The sequence below is a fragment of the Bacillus rossius genome, chromosome 1 (assembly GCF_032445375.1).
Source record: "Bacillus rossius redtenbacheri isolate Brsri chromosome 1, Brsri_v3, whole genome shotgun sequence".
NCBI classification, from domain to species: Eukaryota; Metazoa; Arthropoda; class Insecta; order Phasmatodea; family Bacillidae; genus Bacillus; species Bacillus rossius.
Genome location: NC_086330.1, coordinates 213,335,606 through 213,346,133, shown reverse-complemented (window position 1 = coordinate 213,346,133; position 10,528 = coordinate 213,335,606).

Sequence of the window (10,528 nt, the reverse complement as noted above, 5' to 3'; positions counted from 1 at the left end):
TAAAACTATATATATATATTTCCGTGCCATGTTTTACCCTAGAGTCAGTTACGAATACCTGGCTTTTTAATTTCTGACTTCGTTTATTCATAAAGAAAATGGCAGTTATTTACGTAACCATTAAATAACCATACATATGTAGTAGCAAACATTATCTGGGGGATACATTTACATTACATTTTTAGACAATAACCGTAGCTTAGGCTGGTATTTATAGTCGTCCCTTGAGCAATGTCTTGAGACCATCTTGGCAAAGACAGTCTTGTTTCTCAAGATGGTGATTTCCACCTCCGTGTTTCATAGTCCCTGAATAAGATGAGCTTTATGAAGACTGCATGCTCAAGCAAACGCTTGTTTCACATACTTCCTGCTTGACAAAGAAATATCTTAAGACAGCCGAAAACACACGAGCATACACGAATCTTGCCAACTGGACTCGTTTGTCAAAAATTCTGCTACTTATCTCACAGAGAACTGAAATCTTAGAATCCGATGTTTTGAGATAAGATACCGCATATATTAGATTGATAAAATATCAGATTTAAATACACAGTAAAATGAAATATTAAAATTAAGTTAGAAAAATTTTATGCTTAGAAAGTTAACATTAAGTTTGAACGAATCTGATATTGTAAGCTACGTGTACATAGTAAGAAATTTAGAATCTTTTAAAACCCTTTTTATTATTTGAATATTTAGCAGTAATTGTCCTTAACATTAAAATTGCTTTCAAACAAATATTTAGGACAGTGTTCAGTGTTTTTGCAATAAAATGTAATGTATTTGACTATAATGAGTTAATTTTGTGTTTTTAACACTTATTTCCACCTCTTGCAGTGAAGACTGGTCGTATAAAATAAATTATTTTCAACAAAAGTTTAATTTCTTAAACTCTTATTTCCACCTCTGGCAGTGAAGATTGGGCATATATTTTCTGTTCCAGCCCCACTTGGTTATTCTTGCAGTAATGTTTCGTCTTAACAGAAATTATTTCAGAAGAACTTTTTATATATTGTTTGAAGATTTACAATAACTTGACAGAAATTTAATAGTAAATACGTTATGAATTCTTTTGTCTTTTAATAGCTGTTTTCCACCTCTTGCTGTTAATATTAGAAATATAGATTATGAAAATTTATTTGGTATTACTCTTACGAAATCTAACATCACACAGATGCAATACTGGTTTTATTAAGAGAGTTATAGAAAAATCTGAATTTTCAAAAACCTTTCCTCCAATTTATCACCTCTGTAACAGCTAAAATAGACAGTTTTTCCCCTTATTTAAAATAGGTAATTTATTATCTCCCACTCAACCCTCGACAATTGTTTTCATGCAAATGCACATGCCATTATAAACTTAAATCTAAAGTGGAAGAAAACCATCTAATTTTTTTTATTTAGGCAAACAGGCATGTAGTTAGTCCGTATGGAGTGTTCGTTTATTTATCAGTAATATATAATATTCATTTCCTTATATATTATAATTAATTTTTATAGTTCAAGTTACTTGGCATAGTATAATTTATTCTTGTTATAAGTACAACGTTTGTCACAAAGCTAAACAGACCATTTTACTGAGCTATTATTTAAATATATTATAATAATTGGATACAAAAAATAAATTTTTTTATCTGTTTCTTAAAACTGTGTACTATTCACTAATATTTATTTTAATTTTTTTTATAGTGTTGAGATTTGAACCATCTCAACCAGCTCAGCAAATAACTGCTCTATCAATCGAGCTACCGATGCTGTCATAAATTTTTATAGAGATAATAATAATATCAGTATGTGCCATTATATTTTCTTATTGTTTTTAGTTGATTTTAGTCGTCATGAATATAGATTACATATTTCTGACAGTGATTTATACATCAACATCATTAAATGCATCGTCTTCCACATTCATAGTAGGTACTCGTTCTGCTATCAGTATGTAAATAAACAGGTCTGTTTAGAACTAGAATATGTAATCAACATTCACAAACAAACCCTAGAATTATTTAAAACACATATCAAATTAATACGGCACTTCATAAAGTATTTATATAAGTTTAAAAATACGAGGTTTACAAGAAGCAGCCATTTCCTTCACTGCACTCTGAACAAGCAATTGCTTGAGATATGTCTGCAGTGGTCTTGGCCAAGACGGTCTTATTTGTGTTCATAAGCAATGTCTCAGTGACTATGAAACATGCTCCTGCGATGGTGTTCTCAAGCAACAACTATGAGACAGGAAAATGCTCTCTCAGAAACAAGAAATATGGGACAACCATAAGATCGTCTTCATCAAGACTGTCTTGTTTTTGATCACTTGAGACAATCTCAAGAAACATCTATAGCACACAAACATTTAAAAACGAATGCATATAAGAATTTCTTGACGAAGGAATTGCTCAAGACATAAATATGAATACCACCTTTAGACACTCAGTACGTAAGTGGTGGTGAACCACATTAAAAAATTAATAAAAGGATTGGATATCACACATAAAGATCAAGTCATTATAGATTATTTATGGCGTATGTGAAAGCACACTATAACCTCTAGGGCTTTTGATAAAATTACAGCGTATTTTAATAAGCCTCTGAGGCTACCTTGTTTAAGAAATTTATTTTAAGAAATTCAAACGACAGTTTCTAAACAAATGGAAGATGTCTTTTTCAGGATATTATTTTACCCTCTTTGCGCTCTAAATAACCTATCAGCTATTAAACCTACCTTTTACCCTAAAATTATATTATTCAGTATTCAGATATTCCTAGTAGTCAAATATAAGAACAAACATTCCTCTTTCGAGGATTAAGCATGACTTGTTCTTACAAAAACTACTCATTACAAACTGAAAATGTAGTGAGACGTCATAAGTTTTGGTTTTGCTATTTTTCTTGGTTGTTTTAACATTGGATTTGGCCCCCAGCATTAGTAACATAAATGTGTAGATTGGACAAAACTTTAACTGTCAAAATATTTGAAAATAGTTTCTTTACTAAAAAGTAGGAAAATAGTAGTAGGCCTACACATGTAGAATATCCATAAGTTAGTTTGGGTTCAATAATGCAATGTAGCCTAACAGGAGTAATTTTGTGACCTCAAAATATTTGTGCAGTTTCTCATTCTGTGTATTTTGAGGTGCTTACTTATAAATAAATTTTAAAATTGTGTGTTAAGGCTTAGCTGAACATATTTGAAATCCCTGCTTACTATCTGATCTTGTTTTAAATCATTCTGCTCAACGGCGAAACTTACGTAGGCCTACTGAGATATGTCCATACACTATTGCGGAGAAATGTTAAAATATTGCAAACTTTAAAATGTTTCTGACATATTAATTATTATTACTCTTGTTCACATAAAGAAAATATACCGATTACAGGAGCAAGCAATTTAAATATTATACTTTATATAAGACGATATGACGTTATTGCACTAAACTATACTACTCCGCTCTCATTGCCAACTTGACCGGATGTTTACTAAATAAGTTTACGTTATATGCATTTATGGGCAGGAGTTATTTAAAGGGTGAATTTCAAAAATGTTAATTAATGGTCTGCCATCACAAAAACATTACTTGCCTATAACTGTGTAGCTTAAAATTTATTTTAAACCAATATTTTTAGCATGTGCATATGATTTATCGGTAGGCCTGTAAGTATTTTAATCAAATTATATAACCACTTTCTGCTGTATAATTATTTACAGAAACCTCTAAAATATATTTTATTTAAAAAATACTGCTGTGTGTCTTGATTGTAACTCAAACCACTTTCAAGAGCTATGTCACCAAAAATAAATTAAAAACTTATTTGATTAAAATACTAAATAAATGCGTGGCTAAAGTATTTTGTTAGATAACATTCATTCATTATCTTTAAAAATGAGATTTGAATCGTTGGCCAATAAAATATCTTACCGAAGGCCATTTATTAAATTAACGAATCTTGACGATTTGCTCCTAATTTTCGTTCTTTAATTATTCACTTTAGCAAATTATTGCGTTTAATTATACTGAAGAGTAAAACCATTTTCTTATTGCTTAGGTACATGTTTATCACTCTTCCACAAGCTGTTGCTCTTCACACTGAAAGCCACTGTCTGGCTTGTCTAGCAGCAAAAGGAAACGCAGGTAGCTGAAGTCTTCGAACAGAAGGCAGGGATGATTGACCGCACTTCCAAGAATGCCCCTCCTGCTAGGTTTGCGTTTGGCAACATGGCATCCCGCCCCTTTCATGCTACGGGACTCCGGAGATTATCATCCACGGGAATGCCCGAGCCTAATAGAAAGAGAGGTCCCACGCAGGACAGAGACGGAGATAAGACCGACCTTTTCTACCTGAACAATACCACTAGCGCAGACACTCGGAATTCTCCAACAGTGGAGCGGGTCGAGTGCCGTTAACAGACGCCCTGCTGACTCCTGCTCAAAGATAAGGGCTGTTGAGTCATAACCCAATTCCGTAACCAAAACCTCGACACCTCAAACTGAACCTGGTTTGCGGACAAAGAAGCAATATGTCTGCCTAAAACCACAGTATATATATATATATATATATATATATATATATATATATATATATACGCTAGGTCCTCATCTATAAACATCTGCAAGATATTCAGCCTCGTCTGATTCATGTTACATGGTATTGTGTGGTAACTCTAGTGGTAAACATACGAGTTTACGAGCGCCCCTTTTTCACTTGGTTGCCGGTATTCAAACCATGCACGGCACAGTTCGTACGAGACATTCAAAAAGCTGATGCACAATAATGTTGTAGTTTTGTGAATGAGGATGAATTTCTTCCACCCATCGTGTTGTGTGCGAGGCCATGTTCCTGCTGGGCAGCCGAGAGCTATGATTGCGCATAAGAACATTACTGAAATATTTTAAGGGAAACAGTGTCGCAGAAAGGGATTGAATAGTGATTTTATTTAATTAGTAATTTCTTGTAAATGGTTCAATTTTTTCATGCATTGCATGTATTTTATGTAGAAACTAAAATCAATCTTAAAAATAAATAAATTATCTAAACAAATTAAGAAAAAATAACAAAAAAATTAATTTAGGTTTTATAAAAGTATATCGTTTTCTTCTGGAGGCAGCCATCTTGTTTAGTGGAGACCGCCATATTGATTCCACCTGATGGTGTCATCGAGTGTAGGTATCTAAAGTACAAGAATGTATGTAATGTCGAGTTTCTATCCTCTAGCAGTGTTAATATGACCCTTATAGACCAGGATAACAGAAACATTCCACAACAATTTTCTCTTAAAGAAATAATATTCATTATATTTACATGCATAACCTGAGATATATGTTATAATGTGTCAAATGAATGATTCCATCGTTGTGGATGCGACGTTATAGTAATAAAACTTGTTGAGAAATAAAAATTAATAATTTTTTGTCAACAAATGTTAATTTATTTACTCAATCCTACGACGTTCAGGATCAGAAATATTTTTCAGAGTCCTCGCTCACGAGTAATAATCTCTTTTAAACCAGCCCCTGTTTTGGTACTCGTATAAAAAAGCTGGATGGAAGAAGATATTTTAATGTTTGTGTATAAATTTTTATTTCTCAAGGAAAATTTTATATATGATTACCTTGAGGAACAAGGTTTTTATATAAAAATAATAAGCATAATGTAAGTAAAATCATATTTATTGAAATAAAGCAAGGCTTTCCCATAAATAAAATCCTTATGAAAAGAAAAACCTACCCAAAAAACGGAAAATGAACCAAAAAACGAAGGCTTATTACAAAACAATGGAATCTGTATACAAAAAAAAACTGTAACTATATACAACATTTTCTCAGCACTGTGGATGCGATTGTCAAAGTTATATTATTTTCTTTCAACAAAAATTGATTTATTTTTCTTCACCATAGTCATCAATGGACCAGATATTTTTTTAAGAGTCCACATTTGCCAGTAATAATCTCGTCTAAACCAGCCCGTGCTTGTGTATTCGTATCTAAAAGCAGAATGGTAAGCAGATATTTTAATGTTTGCATATATAATTACATTTCACTTTTCTAAAACAGCTCGTGTTTTCGTACTCGTGTTTGAAAAGCTCAATGGAAGCAGATATTTTAATGTTTGCATGTACATTTACATTTTTTCTATTCTAAGCAGGAACATGATCGCATATTGGTTATTAACAAGCTGTATGGAAACAGATATTTTATTTTTTTAAATATAATCGGGTCCCTTATAACTTTTAAGGAAATAAAAAATACACGAAGCCTTAATCGTGCACGATAATATTAAGCTACAAACAAATAAGACGATTCACATTTGTACATAAGTAGATGTGCCCCTTCTTCACTAGAGAGAGACCACATGCAATACATAACATTCAACATTTCAACTTGATGTCTGATCGCTATAGTGTAAATGATGCGGTTACAAAAGTCAACTCAACCATTACTGCCGCTACAAGATGCACTTCATATTAAATTAAAATAGTATAATTATAAAAGTTGAGACAGAAATTCGAAGTAAATAAAAAATGAAAAAAATTTTAAATTTAAAAAAATACACACACACACACCTAAAAGCAATTTTCTCCCCTCGCTAACACAATATCATTCAGAAGACGTTACCGATCCCCTTCACAATAGCCCGCTCTGAAGCACTTTCCATACTAGCCATCAAATACTCTGCCCACACAACTATTTGCGCACAAAGCTCTCGGGATAAGTCCATAATATCCCCTCAACACAGCAGCAATATCCTCTCCAGTCAGACTGGAGGTATTCACAGGTACATCTGAGATATCGTCTTCGTCCATCGCAAGAGCGTCTTCATGGCCGTTGGCCTCCTCCCAGCTCGCATAGAACATCTTACTGGCTCTGTTTATAACTACGAATGATACGTCTACGCCCTAATGGTGCAATGAATAAACTGTCCGATCCCTCTACCCATTCTATTCCAGTCCTGTTCAAGCGTGCACGACCTTGATGTCATCAGACTCCTCATCACATTGACCTATTCCATCTCAAATAGCTGCATAATTTAGACCGTTCGCTACACGTCCCCATCCTCCTAATACCATTTTAAGCACTTTCGACAAACATCCCGGCCTCGGAACTAGTGAAAATTTCAAACAGCACAGGTTAAAATATTTTTTATTTATTGAAGACTTTCATTTACTAAAAAAAAATATACTTTACAATACATTATAATTTATACATATTCAAATCATATTATGCAAATCTTTTCAGATTTATCGAATCCTAGTCACATCACAAACAAGCGATCATCTTTCCAATGTATTCCTTTTTCTACTAAATAATTGCTTGGGTACATTGTAGTCTGAATTTCTTCCCCATATAATGCGCCACACACCCCGAACAAATTAAATATTCCAACTAATAACATCACGGGTGGTATTTATGTATTTTTACTAACATGGCATATTTCTGTCGACTAGTTAGATGTACGTACAAATTCTTCAAATTTTGCTCCAAGTTTTCTTACGCCTAGGATATTTGCATTAAAATAAACGGTTTTCAGGAGTGAGTTATCTTTTACATTAACAGGCACCATATCAATGTTTCTGTGTTTTGTGTAACATATTAATCAACTTATAACCCAGTTTTGCTGTGAACCCCCCTACACATGGCTTCCTTTTGAGTACGATTAAATCGTTCAACCACCTACAATAACATATAATATATCTTATTCACCATTATTTTGAAAATCACAATAATATTTTGTTTTAACATCAGCCACATGGTCATTATCCTCATCATCTTCTCAACTATAATCAGCATCGCTATCATCATGATCAACATACTCATCCCTATTACTGTAATATTTCGTAATCTTTGGCACTGAAGCTTCTCCTTTGTCTTGAAGCATCCTTTCTAAATGTCCATCAGTTTTAAAAGTTAAAAGGCTCTAATAAAACAAATTCTTAATTGTCACACTAATGATACTTCCATTGTCTTCAGTCTTCCTTAATCATTCAACATCCTTGATTTCCAAATATTTGTCGAGATCAGGATAGCTATGAGCATTTATGGCAAGTAAACTATTTAAGTTTAGTATTTCCATATAAACTTACAGTTTGCTTTAACATTTATCGTTGAAAGTAATATGGATTCTGGATCGGTGTTCTTAACTTCATGAAAATGTCATTGTGGCAGTGATTTTACTTTGAAAAAGAATGATCATGTCATAATCCAACTTTATAAAGTGTTAAGTTGTGATCGGTGTGACAGATATTTTGCTCTAAGAAAGACATTAAAATGTCATTGCAGGACTTGTAAAGCTATGATCACAAGATAAATTACAATGATAGAGATTCAATACAAAAAATTAAAGCTTATGCTGACTCATGAATTAATCATAAGCAACTAATGTTTTTGTTCAAGTCCCATACTCAGTTTGACACATAAATGTGTATGTTCTGAATATATAAAAGTATTATATGATTTTAATTTTCTAACTATTTCCTTTCATAACTATAACAATTTCCATGTCAAGTATTGTCATGTAGAAGTTGACCTGTGTGAGTAAATGCTGTCTGTTTGCTGGGTGATTCTTGGGTCCACAATGTCGTGAATTGGTTGGGTATGCTGTTGCTAGATCAGGCTCTCAGACTTTTTTGAGCGAGGAGTCATGATTTTGGAAGAACCTCGATACCATATCTCTAATTGCCAAAAGTCAATAGTGATTGTACTTGGCCCTTGCTATAGAAATTAATCATACTTGTTGCAAGGTTGCTAAAACATTTTTACCCTATACCCCTTCACACATCACAGCCCTGCAAAAAATTGGAATTGTTTTTAAAACCTGCACATGAACCATGTTGTTTGCTAATTTTTTGCGATTTTTATGTTAGTTTGGTTTCAAGCAAGGACTACTTTATATTTCTATGAGTGGTGGTATGATCAGTTGTAGTTTGTGGGTTTAATTTATGTAATAATTTCGTGTTAATGGGTATATTTGAAGAATAAATACCATTAAAACTTAAATAATTTGGTTAGCTCTCAGAACTTTGAACTTTTTTTTCTGCTAGCTTCTTCTGTGTATTTAAACTTTTGTGTGAAAATGTAGCTATGTGGACTTTGAATATTTTTCAGCTAAATGCTTGTCTGTACTAAAATTTTGTGTAAGTTACTAGTTACTAGGACTTTGAATATTTTTTGACTACTTCTGTGTAACATGTCAGTTACTATATTTTATAATTTTAGTGATTTTTTAGGTTAGTTTCGGGCAAGGTAGTGCTAACTTAAGGATTGATTTGTTAAAACTGTAGTTTGTAGATTTGAGGTTATGTATGCAAAATGTTTCATGTAATGGCTAGCTACATTTTTTAAAATTATTTTGTTATAGTTCTCCGTACGTCGAGCTTCCTTCACGTGTTCCGTGCATTGAATGCAGACTACCGATTGTTGTAATAACATCAACCATGGGGAAATGTTTTCTCTTAACTGATACCTTTATGAAAGCTAATAACTGCTACCGGCACGAACGCTAATGTGCTGACAACCTGCAGCATGACCTCAAGTAGGGTCATTTGTGTGACCAGATGGTTGCTCGCAGTGATAAAATGCGGTAACATCTTACAACATGTACTGCTGCTGTCCTCACGACTCCACTCACCTGGTGTAGCTTCTTCTTCAAAACCTTTGAGAACTCCAGCCATGCCAGACATCATGAGAAGACGCCTTGCGGTCTCAACCCTAGCCATAAAATGTGTTCATGTGGAAAATATGTTAAATGTTCGCCAGGGCTGGCAAGTTCAAAGCACATACCAAAGTGTGCATGGTCCTGCTTCACCATAAGCCAATAAGCAGACAATGGTCGCGTTTAAGCCTACAGTTATACCTAAGCCAAGCACCAGCAGAACAAAGCTGTTGACAGAGGCGAGTTTTGGCCAACATCCATGGTTTTATCATTGCATAAATGAGATTCTGGAGCAAATTGAAGAATTACAGGGTAGAAAATAAAACCAGTTCTGCCAAAGACATATGTACCATACTTGTACTCTATCAAGGTTAAACTAATAACCCAGCTCATAGAGGAAATTGAAGAGAATAAATAGTCAGCTCAATTACAATGTCGTGATTGAGTGCGATTACAAAAAGCAAATAGGTACGTGTGAAGACAAGAGGACATCTAAAACCACGAATGTTCGGCTCTTTGCAGTTCTTGAGGTAGAGAATTCCACTAGTGAATCAATCTCTAAGATATATATAGAGGAGGAACACTACATGTGAAAGGGGTTCACTACAAATTAACAAGTTGATCAGTAGTGTGTAATAGCCGGTCCGAGATCAGGGTCCAGGGGGTGGAGCCGGGAGCCGGTGTCCGCCATCTTAAATTGTTACGTAACAGCGGCCATCTTGTATGGTTGTGACCTTGACCTTTGACCTTGAACTTGACCCCGATGGCCATTTTGGATCCGCCATCTTGGATCCGCCATTTTGGATGACGTAATTGTGTTCTAGAAAATTCCGGCGATGTGGTATCCGCCATTTTGAATTATGACGTCACCATTGCAATT